This window comes from Bos mutus, chromosome 9 (assembly GCF_027580195.1).
Source record: "Bos mutus isolate GX-2022 chromosome 9, NWIPB_WYAK_1.1, whole genome shotgun sequence".
NCBI lineage: Eukaryota > Metazoa > Chordata > Mammalia > Artiodactyla > Bovidae > Bos > Bos mutus.
The window spans coordinates 40,161,498-40,186,572 of NC_091625.1; the positions used below are offsets into that span (position 1 = coordinate 40,161,498).

The following is a 25,075-nucleotide window of genomic DNA, read 5'->3' on the forward strand; positions in this document are numbered from 1 at the left end:
TAGAATAGGGAAGCTGTTGGAAGGGTTTTAAGCAGAAGAAATAATGTAATCAGACATATTTTAAGAGTATCTTGAGCTCCTCTAAGAAGACAGTAATGGATGCAGATAGATGAAATGAGTCTAAGTTATGGTCTGAACAAGAGACAGTAGTAGCTTGGTTCAGCATAGTGTTAGTGAATTAGTAGATATATATTTTGAAGGTAGAATCAACCCAGATGTAGGGGATGAATAGAGATAGGAGTCAAAAGGATTAATAGGCTTCTGACCACGATAATTAAATGCATATTTGTGAATATCTGTTCATACATACAGGTGATGCAATTTGTTGAACTTGGTATTCCATTAGCTATTGCAGGGTTTAATGGTAAAAAGGACTATATTTTCATTAAAATAGTAGATCCCAGAAATTTCTCTGAAAATAAATGCTTTCCTTATCAAACTTATTTCTTCAAGAGAGGGATCTTAAAGTTTTTTAATATAGTTTATAAAAGCTGATTATCTTGTTGTATCTTCAGTATATAGTACAGTGACCGACATAGACAACAGACATTCAGTAGTGATTCATTGAATAAATTCTTCATTTAGAAAGAAAAATAACGTTCCCAGAATCAAACTGAAAGAAACGGTGCCAGTGCCATGAAGCAGTTTTTCATTAAAGTTGACCACAGGTGATTTGTTAGGTTAGGTAGACTGTGACAAAGAAATCAAGCAGATATGATTTAAACTTACATCTCAAATCATAAAATATTTTGTTCTGTGACATTATTTAGAAGCTACTTTTGGAGGTGTTATAGGATCTCTAGGATCTTGGAATCAATTTCTGGACAACATAGGATGAATGGAAAAAACATTGAACTAGGTAGGACCTAGGAAGCCTGATTTCCAATTTTGACTCTGCTATGTATACTTCGGGCTAGTTACTAGCTCCCTACACTTCAGTTTCCCCACAAAAATAGGAATAGTCTATATATCTCTTGAGGACCTTTTTGTAATGATTTACTGTAATGATTAAATACATAAACATTTACATCTACATATATATAGCATTTAAAAGACCTTTATGGTACCCAGTATATAGGTCTCTGGATAAATTGTGAAATGACCACACTAAGCAGCTCCTTGACTTTGTTTCTCCATCCTTTTAAGTGTGGCTTTGCCTGGTGATTGTGCTATGGCTAATAAACTCAGTGGAGGTTATGTTTGGTGAGTTCTGAGCCTGGGCATTAAGAGGTGTTGCATGTTTCCATATGTAGTCAAATCTAGGCTAGCCAGATAGATGATGAGAGATCCTTTGGAATAGAGACAGCCATCCCAGCTGAGCCATCTTAGACCAGCCTGTCTACCTGGCAGCTGTCCACAGCATATGAATGAGCCTGGCCAAGATCAGCAGAACTGTTCAGCTGAGCATAGCCTAGATTGCTGACTCAGAATTGGTTGTTATTTTAAGCTACTAATTTTTGAGGTGGTTTTGTTATGTAACAAAAGCCAGTTGATGCAATCAGTGTCCTTAGTAAATCTTACTAAATTAATAGAAAAATAGAATTTATTGGGGTGCTGTTATTTACCAGACACTTAAAAATTTTTACATGTACTTCTCTTGTTTCTAATTCTTAAATCTGCTCTTAGTAATCTTTTGAGTAGTGTGATTGAATTTTAGTCTCCCTGACCCAAAGTCCATGGCCCTGTCCAATAAGCCATGCTACCTCTCAAATGAGATTATTTAGAAATGTTTTATAAACTTAACACTATAAAGTGTTATGGTAGATGAAATTATTATAGCATATATAGTGTCCTTTCAGATTGTAAAGAAAAATATTCAGATTTCCTTAGCCAATGGAAACCAATGGGAACTCCAGAGTAGGGTTGTAAAGAGGCTGAGTAGACATACAGCCCCCTGGATCTTAGTGGTTACAGAATAAGGATTTATATTATATTGTTCGGGGTGTATTAGCAGCTTTAGTGACCAGTTTTTCAGTGTTTATGTTAACGTTCCTGTTACCTAATAAAGGATTTGAATTTGTCACTGCCTTCCATGGAGTTGTCCATTAGGGCAGAGTTTTGTGCCATGTCAGTTTATAGATGACAGGCCTTCCCTGTGTCTTGTCATGAGTGTCCCTGGTAGCTCAGCTGGTAAAGAATCTGCATGTAATGCAGGAGACCCAGGTTCGATTCCTGGGTCAGGAAGATCCCCTGGAGAAGGGAACTGCTACCCACTCCAGTATTCTGGCTTGGAGAATTCCATGGACTGTATAGTCCATGGTGTCACAAAGAGTCAGACACAACTGAGCGACTTTCATATCACTTATGTCTTGTCATATGTGGCTACATGCTTGCTAAGTTGCTTCAGTCGTGTCCATCTCTTTGTGACCCTATGGACCTGTAGACTGCCAGGCTTAGCTGACCATGGGATTCTCCAGGCAAGAATACTGGAGTTGGGTTGCCATGCCCTTCTCCAGGGGATCTTGCTGACCTGTTCCAGATCAAATACCAATCCAGTGGTTGTGATCATATTACCAGATTTAGTTTAATTGAAAGCAGAGTGGTACAACTCATTAGTTTTATTCTATGCAAAGCTAATTTTGTTTCTTTAGAAGTGGGGGAGGGGGTTGTGTGTATCTCTTACCTCTCACAGGATAATAAACTACTCCAAAACTTCATGGCTTAAAACAGCTATCTTATCTGTTTATGATTCTATAGGCCAGCAGTTTGGGCTAGGATCAGCTGAGCAGTTCATCTGCTGACCTTGTCCAGGCTACTTACATGACTGCAGTTATCTGGTGGCCCAGTTTGGGTTGGATAGTTTGAGGAGGTCATCTAGATTTTCTGCTGTGCTGCAGTACACGGGCTTGCAAAGAGTCAGACACGACTTGGTGACTGAAAAACGAACAACAGTCTGAGAAGACCTCATTCACATGACTGGCAGTTGGTTCTGGATATTGGCTGGGCCACGTGTCCCCAGAAGGCTATCTGAGCTTATCTGTGGAAGAGTTCAAAAAAAGCATTTATAGGAGATGTTAGGTCTCTTGCCTGGAGAATCCCAGGGACAGGGGAGCCTGGTGGGCTGCTGTCTATGGGGTTGCACAGAGTCGGACACGACTGAAGCAACTTAGCAGCAGCAGCAGCAGGTCTCTTGAGGCCTAGACTTGGAGATCACACAGTGTCACTTCCACCACATGATACTGTCAAAACAAGTCACAAAACCAGTCCAAATTTAAGGCGTATGAAAATAACGTAATGAAGAGTTACAAAGAATTTGCCGTCATTTCTAATTTACCATAGGTCCCGAGGCACTTAAGTTTGCATGAATTGGATAATACCTATGGGTAATAACACACAATTATTAAAAAATTACCACACAAATTTGACTTGTGTTATTTGGTAGAATAATGTAGAGAGTCATAGCCCTGGGGGAATGTGGGAGGTGATAAGGAGATGGAGACTAGGTTTATACTTCCTTAAATGGCATAGAATAGCAAAGAGAAATGTTATTTGCAAGGAATGGATTCTTACAAAAACAAAAAATTTCACAGTTTTTATCTTTTTTAGAAGACAATTACATGCAGGTAGACTTTAAGTAATCTGAAAACTAGTATTTTTCTTTTTTAATCTTCATTTTTAATTGCAAAATTACTCCTTGCAATCTTGTGATATAATAAGAAACATGTAGTTGGTCTTTGTCCCTGGTTCTTGGCACAAGCTCCTAAAACTTTTGAGTACATTTTTGTATGCAAATAAGATGACTAGTTGGAGAAGGCAGTGGCACCCCACTCCAGTACTCTTGCCTGGAAAAAACCTCGTGGATGGAAGAGCCTGGTAGGCTGCAGACCATGGGGTCGCGAAGAGTCAGACACGACTGAGTGACTTCACTTTCACTTTTCCCTTTCATGCATTGGAGAAGGAAATGGCAACCCACTCCAGTGTTCTTGCCTGGAGAGTCCCAGGGACGGGGGAGCCTGGTGGGCCACCGTCTATGGGGTCGCACAGAGTCGGACATGACTGAAGCGACTTAGCAGCAGCAAGATGACTAGTGGCAGGGGGCCCCTAGATACCCCTTAGATGGGGACCATAAAAACCAAGACTTGATTAAGAAACTTAGAACTTTCAACGTTACTCCCTAACCTCTAAGAAAGGAAGAGGGTCTAGAGATTGTTAACCATCAATGAACAATGATTTCATCAACCATGCTTATGTAACGAAATGTCCATAAAAACTCCTACTAAACTACAGGATTTGGAAAGCTTCCAGATTGATGAACACACTGAGATGCTAGGAGGGTGGTGTGCCCAGACAGGACATGGAAAGTCTGTATGAACTTCTCCAGACCATAAGATTCTCCAAAACCTTGCCCATATTTGTTGTTTAATCACTAAGTCATGTCCAACTCTTGCAACCACATGGCTGTTTTTGAGTTGTATCTTTTATATCAAACCAGTTAAAATAGTAAAGTGTTTTTCTGAGTCCCTTGAGTTGTTCTAGCAAATTAGCAAACCTGAGGAGGGGGTCATGGAAACCCCTGATTATAGCTTGTTGGGGAGAAAAATGGGAGGCCTAAGACTTTTAACTGGCTTCTGAAGTTGGGGACAGTCTTGTGGAAGTGAGCAGCCTGTGGGGTTGCGCTGTCTCCAAGTAGTTAATGTTGGAATTAAATTGACTTGTAGGACATACTGGGTGACTCAGAATTGATGCTTTTGAACTGTGGTGTTGGAGAAGACTCTTGAGAGTCTCTTGGACTGCAAGGAGATCAAACCAGTAAGTCCTAAAGGAGATCAGTCCTAGGTGTTCATTGGAAGGACTGGTGCTGAAGCTGAAACTCCCAATACTTTGGCCGCCTGATTGCGAAGAACTGACTCATTGGAAAAGACTGATGCTGGGAAAGATTGAAGGCGGGAGGAGAAGGGGACGATAGAGGATGTTTTGGATGGCATCACTGACTCTATGGACATGTGTTTGAGTAAGCTTCTGGAGTTGGTGATGGATAGGGAAGCTTGATGTGCTGCAGTCCGTGGGGTCGCAAAGAGTCCAACACAACTGAGTGACTGAACTGAACTGAGGTGACTCAGTGGATAAAGAATTCTGCCTGCAATGCAGGAGATGAAGGCAGACGTGAATTTGATCCCTGGGTCTGGAAGGTCTCCTGGAGGAGGGCATGGTGAACTACTCCCGTATTCTTGCCTGGAGAATCCCATGGACAGAGGGGCCTAGTGGGCTACAATCCACAGGATTGCAAAGAGTCAGACACAGCTGAAGCGACAGAGCACACATGCACGTAGGACATACTGAATTGACTTGTAGAATGCTCAGTTGTTGTCCACAGAGAACTGGAGAACTGCTTGGTATGGAAAAATTACCCATTTATTGTCAGAAATGAGGTGTGGGTAAAAACAGAGCACAGTACTTGTGTTCTGCTGCGTGTTTTAAAAAATGTAACATTCAGATTTGATTATTGATTATGTTAAAGACCAGGACAGTTTTTCTGAAGATTCAACAAAGCACACACATAGTGGATTCTGTGGTCATGCAAAATAATAGTTCACAAAAGGGAAAGTGGCAGAAATTCAGAAAACTGCTGTTCCCTTTCATCCAAATATTGTTCTTTAGAATGGAAAAAAGCTATTCTAATTATAAGATTGTGTAGCCCTTTATCCTTGGAAAATTCTTAAGAAATACAAAGTTTTTTCATGGAAATAATCATTAGCATCTTTGAGTTCTTATTTGCTATGTTTCGGGCCTTCTCCTAGTCATTTTAGTGGCTCAGACAGTAAAGAATCTGCCCGCAATGCAGGAGACCCGAGTTCAATCCCCGGATTGGGAAGAAACCCTGGAGAAGGAAATGGCAGCCCACTCCAGTTTTCTTGTCTGGAGAATCCCATGGACAGAGGAGCCTGGTGAGCTATAGTCCATAAGGTTGCAAAGAATTGGACATGACTGAGCAACTACACAGAATCTTTACAAACAACCCAGGTGGTGCTATTGCAGGAGACATAAGAGATGTGGGTTTGATCCCCTGGTTGGGACAATGCCCTGGAGGAGGACAGTAATGGAATACCCATTCCAGTATTCTTGCCTGAAGGATTCCATGGACAGGGGAGCCTGGCAGGCTACATTCCATAGTGTTGCAATGAGTCAGACACAACTGAAGCGACTTAGCACACATTCACACACAACCAACCAAGTGAAGTAGGTAGTATTAATCCCAGAGGCACAGAGAGGTTAAAGTCCTTACTACAGTTTGTAAGTGGCAGAACCATACTCAAACCCCATCTCCTTTGTTGTCAGGCTCTGTATCCCTAAACATTATATCAGATCAGATCAGATCAGTCGCTCAGTCGTGTCCGACTCTTTGCGACCCTATGAAGTGCAGCACGCCAGGCCTCCCTGTCCATCACCAACTCCCGGAGTTCACTGAGACTCACGTCCATAGAGTCAGTGATGCCATCCAGCCATCTCACCCTCTGTCGTCCCCTTCTCCTCTTGCCCCCAATCCCTCCCAGCATCAGAGTCTTTTCCAGTGAGTCAACTCTTTGCATGGGGTGGCCAAAGTACTGGAGTTTCAGCTTCAGCATCATTCCTTCCAAAGAAATCCCAGGGCTGATCTCCTTCAGAATGGACTGGTTGGATCTCCTTGCAGTCCAAGGGACTCTCAAGAGTCTTCTCCAACACCACAGTTCAAAAGCATCAATTCTTCGGCGCTCAGCCTTCTTCACAGTCCAACTCTCACATCCATACATGACCACAGGAAAAACCATAGCCTTGACTAGACGAACATTTGTTGGCAAAGTAATGTCTCTGCTTTTGAATATGCTATCTAGGTTGGTCATAACTTTCCTTCCAAGGAGTAAGCGTCTTTTAATTTCATGGCTGCAGTCACCATCTGCAGTGATTTTGGAGCCCCCAAAAATAAAGTCTGACACTGTTTCCACTGTTTCCCCATCTATTTCCCATGAAGAGATGGGACTGGATGCCATGATCTTCGTTTTCTGAATGTTGAGCTTTAACTTTTTCACTCTCCACTTTCACTTTCATCAAGAGGCTTTTGAGTTCCTCTTCACTTTCTGCCATAAGGGTGGTGTCATCTGCATATCTGAGGTTATTGATATTTCTCCCGGCAATCTTGATTCCAGCTTGTGTTTCTTCCAGTCCAGTGTTTCTCATGATGTGCTCTGCATATAAGTTAAATAAACAGTGTGACAATATACAGCTTTGACGTACTCCTTTTCCTATTTGGAACCAATCTATTGTTCCATGTCCAGTTCTAACTGTTGCTTCCTGACCTGCATACAAATTTCTCAAGAGGCAGATCAGGTGGTCTGGTATTCCCATCTCTTTCAGAATTTTCCACAGTTTATTGTGATCCACACAGTCAGAGGCTTTGGCATAGTCAATAAAGCAGAAATAGATGCTTTTCTGGAACTCTCTTGCTTTTTCCATGATCCCGCGGATGTTGGCAATTTGATCTCTGGTTCCTCTGCCTTTTCTAAAACCAGCTTGAACATCAGCAAGTTCACGGTTCACATATTGCTGAAGCCTGGCTTGGAGAATTTTGAGCATTACTTTACTAGCGTGTGAGATGAGTGCAATTGTGCGGTAGTTTGAGCATTCTTTGGCATTGCCTTTCTTTGGGATTGGAATGAAAACTGACCTTTTCCAGTCCTGTGGCCACTGCTAAGTTTTCCAAATTTGCTGGCATATTGAGTGCAGTATTATATAAATATTTGTGTATGTATTTATTGATTGATTGTACCACACGACTTGTGGGATTTTAGTTCCCTAACCAGAGATTGAACCCAGGCCTTTGGCAGTGAAAGCATGGAGTCCTAACCACTGGACTTCCAGGGAATTCTCATTGTTTTGATTTGTAGTTCTCAAATGACATATGATGTTGAGCATCTTTTTATATGCTTCATTACCATCTATATATCTCTTTTGGTGAAGTGTCTGTTTAGATCTTTAGCCCAGTTTTTAATCAGGTTATTCTTTTAAAAAAAAAAAAAAAACTTAACAATTGCTTGTATACTCTGGACAACAGTTCTTTTTCAGTCCTTTGCAAATGTTTTTTCACAGTTTGTGACATGTCTTCTCATTCTCTTGATGTCTTTTGTAGAGCAGAAATTTTTAATTTTAATAAAGTCCAGCTCATCAGTTATTTTTTCATGGATCTGAAAAGTCACTGCCAAACACAAAGTCATCTAGATTTTCTCCTTTGTTATCTTCTAGAAGTTTTATAGATTTTCATTTCACATTTAGGTCTGTGATTCATTTTCAGTTAATTTTTGTGAAAGGTGTAAGGTCTGTGTTTATATTCAGTTTTTTACATGTAGATGTCCAGTTTTCCAGCACCATTTGTTAAAGACTCTGCTCTCCATTGCACAGGCATATCTTGGATATGTTGTGGATTTGGTTCCAGACAACCCCAATAAAGTGTATACACATTTAAGCTAGTCACATGAATTTTTTTTCCTTCTTAGTGCATATAAAAGTTATGTTTATGTTATACTTTAGTCTATTATGTGTGGAATAGCACTATGTGTAAAAAATAATACATTAATTGAAAAATACTTTATTGCTAAAACTACTGTCATCTGATGATGCAGGGTTGCCACAAACCTTCAATTTGTAAGAAATGCAGTATCTGTGAAGCACAATAAAATGAGGTGTGCCTATTATTATTTTACTTTTCTTGTCTAAAATCAGTTGGCGGTATTTATGTGGGCCTGTTTGTGGGCACTCTGTTCTGTTCCATTGATCTATTTGCCCCTGCTTTTGCCAGTATTGTACTGTCTCACTTACTGTAGCTTTATACTAAGGCTTGAAGTCAGGTAGCATCAGTCTTCCAACTAATTTTTGTTCCCTTCAATATTACATTGGCTGTTCTGGGTCTTTTGGCTTTCCATATAAACTTCAGAATCAGTTTGTCAGTAGCTACAAAATAAATTGCCAGGATTTTGATTTGGATTGCACTGAATCTTTAGATCAAGTTGTGAAGAACTTATATCATGACCATATTGAATCTTCCTATCTATGAATGTGAAATATTGCTTCATTTATTTAGTTCTTCTTTTTCTTTTTTTCAAATCAGAGCTTTATAGTTTCCCTCATATAAATCTCATATAAATTTATACCTAAGTAGTTTGGGGCTTGGGGTGCTAATGTAAATTATATGTTATTAATTTAAATTTAGTTGTTATTGCTGGTATATTGAAAAACAGTTGAGTTTTATATATTAACCTTGTATCCTGTTGTCTTGTTATAATTTATTAGTTCCAGGAGTTTTTGTTGATTATTTTGGATTTTCAACATATATAGTCATGTTATCTGTGAATAAAGACAGTTTTATTTCTTCTAAATCTGTTTATTTTTTTCCTTTTCTTGTCATATTGCTCTGGCTAAGACTTTGAGTAGGATGTGATGATATGGGACATTTTTGCCTTGTTTCTAACCTTGGCAGGAAAGCTTCTAGTTTCTCACCATGAAGTATGATGTTAGCTGTAGGTAATAGCTTTAGCTATTGGTGGTAGTGGTGGTTTAGTCACTAAGTCATGTCTGACTCTTGGAATCCCATGGACTGTAGCCTGCCAGGCTCCTCTGTCCATGGGATTCTCCAAGCAAGAATACAGGAGTGGGTTGCCATTTACTTCTCCAGCTTTAGCTATTAGATGCTGCTTATTAAGTTGAGGAAGTTACCATCTATTCCTGGTTTGCTAGACATTCTGAATTTATCATGAAAAAGTGTTAGGCTTGTCAAATATTTTTTCTACATAATTAATATGATCATGTGACTTTTCTTCTATAGCAGGTTGATGGGATGGATTCAATTTGATTGATTTTTGACTGTGGAACCAGTCTTCCATGACTCAAATGAATCCCATGTTGTTGTAGTGTGTAATTTTTATATACCTTAATGATTTTGCTAAATTTTTGTGGGGGATTTTTGCATCTGTATTCATCAGAGGTGTTGATTTGTAGTTTTCTTTTCCTGATATTAGTATATCTTTATCTGGCTTTTGTATTAGTGTAATGCCAACTTCATTGACTTAGGAAGTATTCCTTCCTCCTTTATCTTTGTTTAATGACTTTTGAAGCAAGCCATGTGCTGTCTGCCTGATAAATCTTAATTTATATTTTGTCTGTTTTGAGAATACTGTATAATGAAAAAATGTGATTAGGTAAGAATAGACTCACAGAAGAGGAATCATGAAAAATAGGGGAGTTGGAATACAGAATGAAGCAGGGCAAAGACTAATAGAGTTTTGCCAAGAAAATGCACTGGTCATAACAAACACCCTCTTCCAACAACACAAGAGAAGACTCTATACATGGACATCACCAGATGGTCAACACCGAAATCAGATTGATTATATTCTTTACAACCAAAGATGGAGAAGCTCTATACAGTCAGCAAAAACAAGACCGGGAGCTGACTGTGGCTCAGATCATGAACTCCTTATTGCCAAATTCAGACTTAAATTGAAGAAAGTAGGGAAAACCACTAGACCATTTAGGTATGACCTAAATCAAATCCCTTATGATTATACAATGGAAGTGAGAAATAGATTTAAGGGCCTAGATCTGATAGATAGAGTGCCTGATGAACTATGGAATGAGATTCGTGACATTGTACAGGAGACAGGGATCAAGACCATCCCCATGGAAAAGAAATGCAAAAAAGCAAAACGGCTGTCTGGGGAGGCCTTACAAATAGCTGTGAAGAGAAGAGAAGCGAAAAGCAAAGGAGAAAAAGAAAGATATAAACATCCGAATGCAGAGATCCAAAGAATAGCAAGAAGAGATAAGAAAGCCTTCTTCAGCGATCAGTGCAAAGAAATAGAGGAAAACAACAGAATGGGAAAGACTAGAGATCTCTTCAAGAAAATCAGAGATACCAAAGAAACATTTCATGCAAAGATGGGCTCGATAAAGGACAGAAATGGTATGGACCTAACAGAAGCAGAAATATTAAGAAGAGATGGTAAGAATACACAGAAGAACTGTACAAAAAAGATCTTCACAACCCAGATAATCATGATGGTGTGATCACTGACCTAGAGCCAGACATCCTGGAATGTGAAGTCAAGTGGGCCTTGGAAAGCATCACTACGAACAAAGCTAGTGGAGGTGATGGAATTCCAGTTGAGCTATTCCAAATCCTGAAAGATGATGCTGTGAAAGTGCTGCACTCAATATGCCAGCAAATTTGGAAAACTCAGCAGTGGCCACAGGACTGGAAAAGGTCAGTTTTCATTCCAATCCCAAAGAAAGGCAATGCCAAAGAATGCTCAAACTACCGCACAATTGCACTCATCTCACACGCTAGTAAAGTAATGCTCAAAATTCTCCAAGCCAGGCTTCAGCAATATGTGAACCGTAAACTTCCAGATGTTCAAGCTGGTTTTAGAAAAGGCAGAGGAACCAGAGATCAAATTGCCAACATCCGCGGGATCATGAAAAAAGCAAGAGAGTTCCAGAAAAGCATCTATTTCTGCTTTATTGACTATGCCAAAGCCTCTGACTGTGTGGATCACAAGAAACTGGAAAATTCTGAAAGAGATGGGAATACCAGACCACCTGATCTGCCTCTTGAGAAATTTGTATGCAGGTCAGGAAGCAACAGTTAGAACTGGACATGGAACAACAGACTGGTTCCAAATAGGAAAAGGAGTACGTCAAAGCTGTATATTGTCACCCTGTTTATTTAACTTATATGCAGAGCACATCATGAGAAACGCTGGACTGGAAGAAACACAGGCTGGAATCAAGATTGCCGGGAGAAATATCAATAACCTCAGATATGCAGATGACACCACCCTTATGGCAGAAAGTGAAGAGGAACTCAAAAGCCTCTTGATGAAAGTGAAAGTGGAGAGTGAAAAAGTTGGCTCAAAGCTCAACATTCAGAACACGAAGATCATGGCATCCGGTCCCATCTCTTCATGGGAAATAGATGGGGAAACAGTGGAAACAGTGTCAGACTTTATTTTTGGGGGCTCCAAAATCACTGCAGATGGTGACTGCAGCCATGAAATTAAAAGATGCTTACTCTTTGGAAGGAAAGTTATGACCAACCTAGATAGCATATTCAAAAGCAGAGACATTACTTTGCCAACAAAGGTCCATCTAGTCAAGGCTATGGTTTTTCCAGTAGTCATGTATGGATGTGAGAGTTGGACTGAGAAGAAGGCTGAGCGCTGAAGAATTGATGCTTTTGAACTGTGGTGTTGGAGAAGACTCTTGAGAGTCCCTTGGACTGCAAGGAGATCCAACCAGTCCATTCTGAAGGAGATCAGCCCTGGGATTTCTTTGGAAGGAATGATGCTGAAGCTGAAACTCCAGTACTTTGGCCCCCTCATGCGAAGAGTTGACTCACTGGAAAAGACTCTGATGCTGGGAGGGATTGGGGGCAAGAGGAGAAGGGGACGACAGAGGATGAGATGGCTGAATGGCATCACTGACTCAATGGACGTGAGTCTGAGTGAACTCCGGAAGTGATCCGGAATGATGGACAGGGAGGCCTGGCGTACTGCGCTTCATGGGGTCACAAAGAGTCGGACACGACTGAGCGAACGATCTGATCTGGAGCAGAATTCATCTCTATGTTCTAGGACCTGTCCCCCAAAAAAGAAAGTATTTTTCATAAATAATCATTCTTGATAAATTCAAATTACTTTTAAATAATTCAAATTACTTTGTGTGTGTGTGTGTGTGTGTAGCAGAGGTTTATCTAAGTATGAAAAGGACAGAGAAAGCTTCTGACATAGACATCTGAAGGAGGACAAGAGTGGCTCCCTCACTAGTCTTAGCAAGGGAGCCATATTCTTTTTTAAATTGGTTATTACAATAAATCAAAAGAATGTCTCAAGGTGGTAAAGATCTTCCTAGACCCACTCCCACAATTTACATTTTAAGATGATAGGATTAGAACTAACAACAGAAAGATCTTACCAGACCCACACACATAGTATACATTTTAAGATAACAGGATTCAATTCAGTTCAGTTCAGTAGTGTCTGACTCTTTGGGACCTCATGGACTAACGGGATTAGTCAGGTTTTCAAGAAGGAGAAACTGTCTTCAAGCAGGATACATTGTTGTTATATAGTCCTTATATAGAGAGTTTAAGCTGAGTTGTTTTGTTGTGTAATCATCATCAGCTCAGGGTTTTATGTGACTAAGACTAAGGAATGTAGAAAAATATGTTTGTCCTTTTCTCCTCCTTGAGAATTCCAGACCCCTATCTCTTCCTTCCGAGAAGGCAATGGCAAGCCACTCCAGTACTCTTGCCTAGAAAATCCCATGGATGGAGGAGCCTGGTAGGCTGCAGTCCATGGGGTCATGAAGAGTTGGATGCGACTGAGCGACTTCACTTTCACTTTTCACTTTCACACAATGGAGAAGGCAATGGCAACCCACTCCAGTGTTCTTGCCTGGAGAATCCCAGGGACGGCAGAGCCTGGTGGGCTGCCATCTGTGGGGTCGCAAAGAGTCGGACACGACTGAAGCGACTTAGCAGCAGCAGCAGCATCTCTTCCTTGAGAGCCCCAGACCTCTTCTCCTCCTCAGGGACCCTGGACTTCATATCAACCTACCTAGGAATTGACTCATTTCCCTCTTTTTTCTTTTAGAATATGTTGCCAAGGGAAAGGGGCATCATTTTAGTTCTATAACTACCTCCTGCTATTGAGGAGTGTCATCCCTAAATTGTTGAAGTACATATTCTCCTCACCCTCATACTGAGGGTCTTTGATCCAGGGGCCCCAAGTAACAGTTGGAGAAGGTTGTGACACTCATAGGAGCTTGAACCATCATTTGTAACCTAAAAGCTTTCAGATGGTTAGAAACAAACCCCATTTTACAGTTATAGATGTAAGCCAAAATAGTCATTAAACCAGTTAAAACATAACCGAAATTAAAAGTCACATTATGTCCATAGTTAAGGTACAATGTGTTATATCAGTCCATTTTAGGATTGTTAGATGTCATCAGATTAAAGAGAGGCATCACATGTAATTGTTGTTGGTGAAGATATTGACAGAGTTGAGGAAAGTCTTTTCCTTGAAGTAGAGAAACGCACCATGTGAAGCCTTCAATTGATGAGGAGGGGAGTGTTCCACACACCCAGCAATTAGATCAATTGTGTAATGTAGCATAGGAATGAGCCCAGAACAGGAAGGCATTGTCTTGAGGGTCAAACAGCGGACTCAGGACTTTTGGAGTCAGCAGAAGCAAGCCCGTATAGCTTGTCAAACTTATCTGGTAAGGACCTTCCCAGGGGGGCTCCAGGGATTGTCTTGCAGATCCCAGTGTCTTTATCAGAACCTTGGTTTCTGGTTCAAACAATGGCTTATTTGACTCAGAGGCTGGGTCAGGAGTCATATCCTTGTAAATAATTCAAATTACTTTTAAAAATGCTTCTGAATGTATTTTCTAAAATATATTCACAGAAATGCCCAATAATAACATGAATATATCAGTGAGACAGATAGAATTTGAATTTCACTACTTGCACTCTTTCAAATTGAACCCGGGTCTCCCACGTTGCCGGTAGATGCTTTACCATCTGAGCCACCAGGGAATCCCAGCTAATAAACTTTAGCTTTATTAATGTCTGTTAATGGTGACAAGGTCCACCTATTATGTGTTTTGTTTTAGACCTCTTTACTTGCTTATGCATGTGAAACTTAACTGTTGAAGACTGCTCATACAGGCTCGGTTCTTGCCGAACTGTGGTCTTTCTGTAGAGGTCAGTTTAAGGCTGGGCCATGTTCTTGTTGTCAGGTAGCCTGTTCATAGAGGACAAAGCAACATTGTTCATAATAGTAAATGAGAAAACTGGAATGTAAGCATCTTTGTAATAATACATTGAAAATGCTTTAAGTATATCTATATGATACTGTATTTTATTAGGCATATAAGCAACAGAATAAAACCATTGAAAAGAAAGATACTTTGGAAAAAAGTAAAATTTAGAAGAAACTTAAGTCGCTGCCTACTGACCCATCACCCTTGTTACCATTTAAACTGTAGAATCCTAGTTCCTCCACCATTTTTTCCAGGTACAAAAGAGGAGAGTTCACAGCTTCTCCTGAGAACTACTTCTGGAACTCAAAAGAATCCCTTTGCTTTTTTGCAGTAAAGGTACCACTAACTCTTTGCCTGCCACTTATCTTCTCCCTGCCCTGCCCTTAAAACAAACTTATGTGTGTTATTTATCCAAGAAAAACAAACATATGTTCACACACAGACTTGTACAAAAAGTTCATAGTCACTTTATTTGTAATAGCCCCTAACTGAAAGTAACCCAAATGTCCATCAACAAATGAATGGTGAATTATGGTAAATCCATACTATGAACAATAAAATTCAACAGTAATAATGAATGATTTATTGATACATGCAACAACATGGATGAATCTAAAAAAATCACTTAGGCTAATGGAAAGACAGGCAAAAAAGAGTAAATATGATTCCACACATATAGAATTCTACAACAGCCAAACAAATCTGTAGTGACAGAAGGCAAGTGCCTGGTTGATTGCAGGCAAGAGTGGAGGGAGAGATTGCAAACGGGCACAAAGAAAATGTAAGCAGCGACTGTAGTGATTTCACAGTGTTAAACTGTTAAAACCACTTTAAAACTAATTAAAATTGTACACTTAGAAGTATGTACACTTAATTTTCTGTTGCTGCTTAACAAATTACCACAAATTTGGCAGATTAGAACAGTGTCTATTAATTATCTCACAGTTTTGTAGGTCACCAATTTGAGTGGGCTTGGTTAGTTTGCTGCTTAGCATCTTATAAGGCTAAAATCAAGGTGTTAACTGCACTACATTCATTTCCAGAGGCTTTGGATGGAAAAAAATCAGCTTCCAAACCCATTCAAATTGGCAGATTCAGTTCCTTGCAGTTGTAGAACTGTTTCTGTTTTTCAATATGCTATCTAGGTTGGTCATAACTTTCCTACCAAGGAGTAAGCGTCTTTTAATTTCATGGCTGCAATCACCATCTGCAGTGATTTTGGAGCCCAGAAAAATAAAGTCTGACCCTGTTTCCACTGTTTCCCCATCTATTTCCCATGAAGTGGTGGGACCAGATGCCATGATCTTCGTTTTCTGAATTTGAACTTTAAGCCAACTTTTCACTCTCCACTTTCACTTTCATCAAGAGGCTTTTGAGTTCCTCTTCACTTTCTGCCATAAGGGTGGTGTCATCTGCATATTGTACTTTATTTATACCTCAATAAAGTTTGTGTTTTTTCCCCTAAAAATAAGACAAAGAACATAATGATAATAAATGTTTTCAAAGGGATGATTCTAAAACTCAAAAGAGATGTAATTTGATTGTTCTCACTGATTCAGCGTAGCATTTGCAAAAAATTTCCATGTCCAAGTCAGGGAAGAGAATTAAAATGTTAATAATATGCCTAGCACCTTTTCAGTATTGGTATTTTTTCTTTTCACCTGTAATGAGAGGAAACTATAAAATGTCGAGGATGTAACTATGAATCATACATAATAGAAAAGATGATTTTGGAAGTTTTACAAGTTCTTGACTCAAAATTGCTGACTAATTAACATTGTAATTTAATTGTATGTCTACAAATATAAATTTAATAAAATTTCTATTCATTATTTAAACTTGTACAGTAGATGAATTAAATGTAGCTATGAATTTTGTTGTTTCTGTTATTATTAAGGCCAATCTTGGAATTCTTGAGTTTATAGAATTCTTATATTATAGAATGTAGGGAATACTGTTTCTGTATCATGGAAAAGGTTTTATTTACTCATCATTTACTTTCTAGAAAGGATTAAAGAATGATGTATTTAATATTTTATTATAACTATTTAATGGGCAAAAATTTTAGGAATTTAGAAATTTTTGAAGACGAGAAGATTTACAGTAAGATGTGATTAGTCTTGGATCATCAACTTATTAGTATATAATACCAGAGTTAGCAAGGCTGTCAAACAACTGGAATGCTCATAAAGAACTGGTGGGGTGGAAATTGGTTCAAGCACTGTGGAAAATTACTTAGCATTATTTACTAAAGCTATACATATGTATGCATAGATCAAACTGCCAATATCCATTGGCAAGAGAAAAAGCAAGAGAATTCCAGAAAAACATCTACTTTTCCTTCATTGACTATGCTAAAAAAGCCTTTGACTATGTGGATCACAACAAACTTTGGAAAATTGTTAGAGATGAGAATACCAGACCACTGTACCTGCCTCCTGAGAATCTGTATGCAGGTCAAGAAGCAACAGTTAGAACTGGACATGAAACAACAGACTGGTTCCAGACTGGGAAAGGAGTACGTCAAGGCTGTATATTGTCACCCTGCTTATTTAACTTATATTCAGAGTACATCATGAGAAATGCGGGCTGGATTAAGCACAAGCTGGATCAAGATTGCCAGGAGAAATATCAATAACCTCAGATACGCAGATGACACCACCCTTATAACAGAAAGTGAAGAGGAACTAAAATAAAGAGCCTCTTGATGAAAGTGAAAGAGGAGAGTGAAAGTTTTAAGAGCTGGCTTAAAACTCAACATTTAGAACACTAAGATCATGGAATCCGGTCCCATCACTTCACGGCAAATAGATGGGGAAACAATGGAAACAGTGACTTTATTTTCTTGGGCTCCAAAATCACTGCAGATAGTGACTGCAGCCATGGAATTAAAAGATGCTTGCTCCTTGGAAAAAAAGCTATGACAGACTGGGACAGCATATTAAAAAGCAGAGACATTACCGACAAAGGTCCATCTAGTTACATTTATGGTTTTTCCAGTAGTCATGTATGGATGTGAAAGTTGGGCCGTAAAAAAAGCTGAGCACCGAAGAATTGATGCTTTTGTACTGGGTGTTGGAGAAGACTCGAGAGTCCCTTGGATATCTAGGAGATCAAATCAGTCAATCCTAAAGGAAATAAGTCCTGAATATTCACTGGAAGGACTGATTCTGAAGTTGAAGCTCCAACCCTTTGGCCACCTGATGCAAAGAACTGACTCATTGGAAAAGACCTTGGTGCTGGGAAAAATTGAAGGCAGAAAAAGGGGACGACAAAGGATGAGATGGTTGGATGGCATCACCGACTTGATGGACATGAGTTTGAGCATGCTCCGGGAGTTGATGATGAACAGAGAAGCCTGGCATGCTACAGTCTATGGGATTGCAAAGAGTCGGACACGACTGAGCTACTGAACTGGTACATATATATGTTTATATATATCCTATGAACCAGCATTTTACTGCCTCTAGTCATTTTACGTATTGTTATTCGTTCACTAAGTTGTGTCAGACTGCGATTCCAAGAACTGCAGCAACCCAGGTTCCTCTGTTTTTCACTGTTTCCTGGAGTTTGCTCAAATCATGTCCATTGAGTCAGTGATACTATCTACCTATTTTATTCTCTGCTGTTACCTTCTGCTTTGCCTTCTATCTTTCCCAGCATCAGAATCTTCCAGTGAGTCAGCTCTTCCTATCAGGTGAGCAAAGTATTGGAGCTTCAGCTTCAGCAACCATCCTTTGAATGAATAGTCAGGATTGATATCCTTTAGGATCAACTGGTTTGATCTCCTTGCAGTCCAGAGAACTTTCAAGAGTCTTCTCCAGCACCACAATTCAAAAGTCTCAATTCTTTGGCACTCAACCTTCTTTATGGTCCAGCTCTCACGTCCATATATGCAACTGAGAAAACCGTACCTTTAGCTATACAGTCCTTTGTTGACAAAGTGATGTCTCTGCTTTTTAATGTGCTGTCTAGGTTTATCAAGCTTTCCAAGAAGTCAAGCATCTTTTAATTTTGTGGCTGCAGTAACCATCTGCAGTGGTTTGGAGCCCAAGAAAATAAAATCTGTCACTGCTTTTACTTTTTTCCTGTTCTATTTGCCGTGAAGTGATGGGACCGGATGCCATGATCTTGGTTTTTTCAGTGTTGAGTTTCAAGCCAGCTTTTTCACTTGTCTCTTTCACCCTCATCAAGAGACTCTAGTTCATCTTCACTCTCTGCCATTAGAGTAGTTTCATCTGCATATCTGAGGTTGTTGATATTTCTGCCAGCAATCTTGATTCCAGCTTGTGATTTATCTGGCCCGGCATTTGCATGATGTACTCTGCATATAAATTAAATAAGTGAGGTGACAATATATAGCCTTGTACTCCTTTCCCAATTTTGAATCAGTTGATTGTTCCGCACCTGCTTCTGACTGTAGATTCTTGACCCACATACAGGTTTCTGAGGAAGATAGGTAAGGTGGTCTGGTGCTCCTGTTTCACATATACTTCATAATAAAAGATAAGAGCTTTTTAAAATTCTTTAAAGTTGAATGTTTGTGATCATTTACTCCTTCAGAAGACTTGTGTGTTCTTTATTGAATTTCAAAGTTCAATTTTTTAATTTGATTGTATTTTATCTTTTAGTTCTACTTTTGTGTTCCTTTCAGGCATGTTTCCTTATTTTTCCTCTCTTATCCTTGACTTAAATATCCCATCTCCTTGACATTTTGTCCATCATAGACATAAGTGTTGTCTGATTCAACTTTCTACAGTTATGGTATAATGCTCTGTAATTGTGTTGTCCTGTAATTGAGTTGTCCTCTGTAATTGCACCCACAAGCCACATGTGGCTATTGAGTACTTGAAATGTGGCTTAGTGTGACTGAAAAACTGAACTTGAAATTATTTATTTTTAGTTTAGCTACATGGTGCTAACAATTAATATACCATAGGTCTATATCAACATTGTCTTCCTTACCTCTTTACCTTGTTTTGATTTCATTCTCTCTGCATAACTAATAATTTATCTTGTCCTACTTTTAGACTGTAGCCATGTGTTAATTTTTATTGTTTTAAAATTTTTAGCATTTGTCTTTGTTTCCTTATTTACCTTGTAAGCTTCTGGGTCATGAAAGTATTTTATTTGTTGAAGAAAGTCACTCAGGAATTGGGGAGCTTCAAAATACCATTGAAAATCTTCAAGAGTATTGTGAGATTTAAAGGCTGATTTGTCAAGAACATAAAATGGAATTTAAAAATACTAACAGATTAAGAGTATAACAGTGAAAATCTGGCAGTCTAAAGTTTAGTATTAACTCTGATGTTAATTTTGTGAACTTGGACAAGTTTTTTAATTTTCTGAGGTAAATTTATTCATCTAAAAAATGAGAGGTGAAATAGCTGATTTTTAGTATGTTGTCCAGCTTAAGAGTCTTGAAGGAGGTCTGCTATTTTGAATTGAAAACTATTAACAGTGGGGATTAATGTTGATACTGGTTTTATACTTTGAAAACATTCAAGAAGAGAAAGCACATGTTGAAATGCCAGTACATTCCTCTGTGAACTGAAATGCCAAGATGAAAAATTATGTGAAGATCTAATGGAACTATGAGTGAACAAATGAACTTCGTTGTAGCAAACTTTGAATACAACTAAGGAAAAATGGGAGAAGGAAATGGCAGCCCACTCCAGTGTTCTTGCCTGGAGAATCCCCGGGACTGGGGAGCCTGGTGGGCTGCCATCCATGGGGTCACACAGAGTCGGACACTACTGAAGCGACTTAGCAGCAACAGCAGCAAGGAAAACTGAAACCGTGTTTAAATGATTATGTATTCCAAGTAATTAGTTAGAAGTCCAAGAATAAAATTTAGGAGTAAGTGTCAACTTGTTATAATGAAGGAAACACTGACTTGAAAGTCAGAACTGAGATTATTATCCTGTGGTGCCAATAATTAGCTGTGTGACATGTGGTAAAGTTTAAAGGGGTATTTTAATTCTGCATTCCATAGCATCATCTCTTGACATCTTCAGGATCATATCATAAACCAAAGAGTGTGCTCATACTCTTTCAAAAGACCTAGAAATAATTTCACTAAGCCTCATGACACTGTTTATCTATGTCAACTGGCAGACATACAAGCCTTGTTTCTGTTATCTTCAGAACTCACATCTTCTTATTTGAACAGTTCCTTATTTGACCTATTTCTCTGTCTTTCTCACATCTTTCCTTTATACTCCAGAGAGCTTCTGTCTCTGACCTGAAGACTTCTCTGTGCATAGTCATTTTCATCCTTTTCTCCAAACTTAAACCTTCTATCTCTTTGCCTTAACTGATAACTGTCCCTAAAATTAGTTTCGGCTTAATCTCTTTTGGGGCGGAGTGCTGTTTCCATGCATCCCATATAGAAAGTTTGGAAAGATTTGGTCAGCATCTTTTTTACTCTCTAACACTGCTTCCATATACTTTTTCCCCTTTAAAATGGGTCAGAGAGTACTAACTATCAAGTCTATCTATCTTCTAACAATCAATGTTGTTGAGAAATTCAAATAAAGTAGTAGTCATTGTGTACTCACTATACGCCAGGGTCTCCCCCCTCCCCAGCTTCATTGAAATGTAATTGACATATAACATTGTATAAATTTAAGGTGTACAATAAGATATGATACAAATATGTACTGTGAAATGATTACCACAATGAGATTATTGCTTATTTCATCCGTCACTTCACATAGTTACCTCTTTTTGTTATTGTGAGACCAGTTGAGATCTACTCTCAGCAGCTTCTAAGTACATAATACAACATTGTCAATTACAGTCACTATGCTACACACTGGATCCCCAGGATTTATTATACCTGGAGATTTGTATTCTTTGACCATCATTTCCCCATGTCCCTCAGTCTCCAATCCCTGGCAACCACAATTCTACTTTCTGTTTCTGAGTTCAGTTTTTTTGGATTCTGCATATACATGATGTCATATATTGTTCATCTCTATCTGACTTATTTCAGTTAGCACAATGCCCTCAGGGTTGTCTCAGATGGCAGGATTTCCTTCATTTTTATGACTGAATATTATTTCATTGTATATACTGTTTATATCACATTTTCTTTATTTTTTCATCCATCAGTGGACTTTTAGGATGTTTCCATCTTGCGTATTTAATGCTGCAGTCAACATGGGGTTGCAAATATCTCTTCAAAAATAATGATTTCATTTCCTTCAGATGTATACCATGAAGGAGGATTGCTAGATCATGTGATAATTCTGTGTTTAATATTTTTGAGGAGACTCCATTCTATTTCCATAGTATCCATTGATACCATTTCCAAAGTATCAATTTACATTTCCATCAGCAGTTTATGGTGGTTCCCCTTTCTCCACATCCTTACCAGTATTTGTTATCTCTTGTCTTTTTGAGACTAGCCATACTACCAGTTGTGAGGTGTTATCTCATTGTGGTTTTAAATTGCATGATAACACCTATATGTGGAATCTAAAAAATATAACAAACTGGTGAATGCAAAAAAACAAAGAAGCAGACTCACAGATGTAGAGAGCAAACTTGTGGTTACCAGTGGGGAAAAACAATATAGGGGTGGGAAAGTGGGAGGTACAAACTATTGGATGTAAGACAGGTTCAAGGATGTATTGTACAACACAAGGAACATAGCCAGTACTTTGTAATAATTGTAACCTTTAAAATTGTATAATAGTTTTTCTAAAAAAAAGAGGAAAAAATGCATTTCCTTGATTAGTGATGTGGAGCATCTTTTCGTGTACTTGTTGATCATTTGTATGTCTGTCTTTGGAAAAATGTCTGTTCACTCCTCTGCCCAAGTTTTAATTAGATTGTTTGGGACTTTTTTGCTGTTGAGTTGTATGGGTTCCTTATATATTTTGGATATTAACCCCTTATTAATTTAATGGTTTGCAAATATTTTCCCCCATTCCGGGGGCTGCCTCTTCATTTTGTTTACTTTGTTGTGCAGAAACTTTTTAGTTTGATGCAGTCCCTCTTACTTATTTTTGCTTTTGTTTCTTGTGCTTTTGGTCTTACATCCAAAAAAAAAAAAACACGTTGTTAAGACCAATGTCAAGGAGTTTTTTCCCCTTTATTTTCTGCTAGGAGTTTTACATTTCAGGTCTTACATATAAATCTTTAATTCATTTCAAGTTAATTTTTGTGAGTGGTGTCAGATAGGGGTCTAGTTTCATTCTTTTGCATGTGAATGTCTACTTTTTCCAATATCATTTATTGAAAAGACTATCTTTTCCACTTGGAGTATTCTTGTTTCCTTTGTCAAGTATTAGTTGACCATTTACACTTGCATTTATCTCTGGGTTCTTAATTCTCATGAGTCTATATATCTTATTTTTCTGTCAGTACCATAATTTTTAATTTCTATACCCTTTTAGTATAAAATCAGGAAGTGTTTGCTTCTAGCTTTGTTCTTTCTCAAGATTGCTTTGGCAGTTTGGGGTTTTTGGTGTTTCCATGTGAATTTTTAGGGTTGCTCTTTTTATTTCTTTGAAAAATACCATTGGAATTTTAATATGAATTCAGTATATTCAAAATGCTTTTGTGCAAGGTAGGAGGACTTGCCCTATTGGATATCAAGACTTACTGTAGAGCTCTACTAAGATTAGCTTTAGGTGGACAGATAAGTGAAATACTGTAGAACCTCCAAATGGATTTAAAGGATACATAGAAACCTGGTTTATGAAAAAAGTGCCATAGTAGAGCAATGGGGAAAGAATAGTCTTTTCAATGAATGGTGTTGAAATAATATATAAGAAACTTGACTGCTGCCTAAAACCATTCACAAAAAATTAATTCCATGTCAATTATAAATTAAAAGTACAAGGCAAAACAACAAAGCTAAGAGATAAAACAGAAGCTCATACTTGTGATCTTAGTGCATAAAATGATTTTTTTAAAAAACTGCTTTTATATTAAACTTAAAAGAAAAAGATTGTTAAATTCCATCACTTTCTCATAAAAGACATCAAGAGCGTGAGATAGCAAATGACACAAGAGAAGATATTTGCATCATATATAACCTTCAAATGGCTCATATCCAGTGTTCTTACAAATCAGCCCTAACACAACAAATAGTAAAAGGAAGATAGGCAAGAGCATTGGATAGACACTTCTCAAATGAGGAAAATCCAAAAGATAAACACATGAAAAGGTGCTTAAACTCTCAGTAATTGGGGAAAACATAAAACTGCAGAACGCTGTCACAACTTACGTACAAGAATTGCTAGATTTTTTTTTTAAACTGACAGCATCAAGTGTTGTGAGGATGTGGAGCAGCAGCAACCTACTACACTGCTGAAAGGAATATACTTTGGTACAACTTCTCTTGAAACAGATTGACATCATCTCCTAAGGATCAAGCTGTGCATGTCCTTAACCTAGCTATTCTCCTGAAGTATACTTCCAACAGAAATGTGTGCACCAAGACACTTGTACATGAATGTTCATAGTATTGTTCATAATAACCTCAAACTAGAAACAACTCATGTATATAATATCAGCATTAGAATGGGTAAATAAATTGTGGTGTAATTATACAGTAGACTATCTTACAGCATTGAAAATGAACACCCTACAGTTACACAAAGTGACATAGATGAATGTTACAAGTATAATGTTGACTGTAAAAGGCAAGACACGAAGTAATAATACATAACATGGTTCTATTCACATAAACTTCAAAAAGCAATAAAAATAAAATGTTAGTGTTTAGCGTTACCTGTTTAAGGTGTGAAAGTGTAAAGAAAAACAAGGAAATGTGTATTGTAAGAGAATAATGGTTACCTTTGGGGAGGAAAGAAGTAAGGGTGATTGGGGAGGAGACCAAAGTGGGACCGTTCTGGGATTTTTATTTCTTATTATGTTTTTTCTTATGTTTTGGCTCCTAAGTTAGCTTGCATGTTTGTTTAAATCATTGAAGCTGTACAATTTTGTATACTTTTTTAAAACCGACCTTCATATTTTACAATTGTAAAAAGGTTTAAAAATGTAGAGAAAATGCTGGACAAACCAGTCAGAAGAGACAGATTTCATGTAAAAGTTTGTTTTTAAAGAATGTTCATCAGTAACACTTACATGCAATTAGATTTATCCAGAACTTTGCATTTGGTAGTGATTAAAGCTCAGTAAATAATAAATGCCTTCTTTCAGTAAGCATTGTTTACCAGTAAATAAGTACAGGCAGTCCTCATTTAGTATGGTAGTGTGGGACCAAAAAAAATGCTTGTATAAGATAATAAAACTGTACAAATTC

The 25,075-nt window shown here is 38.3% G+C and overlaps 1 protein-coding gene across 4 annotated transcripts in view; it reads left to right on the top strand.

Moving 5' to 3' along the window:
• Nucleotides 1–25,075, top strand: part of WASF1 (WASP family member 1) — a 69,771-nt gene that overhangs the window by 21,811 nt on the left and 22,885 nt on the right. The window lies entirely within an intron of this gene.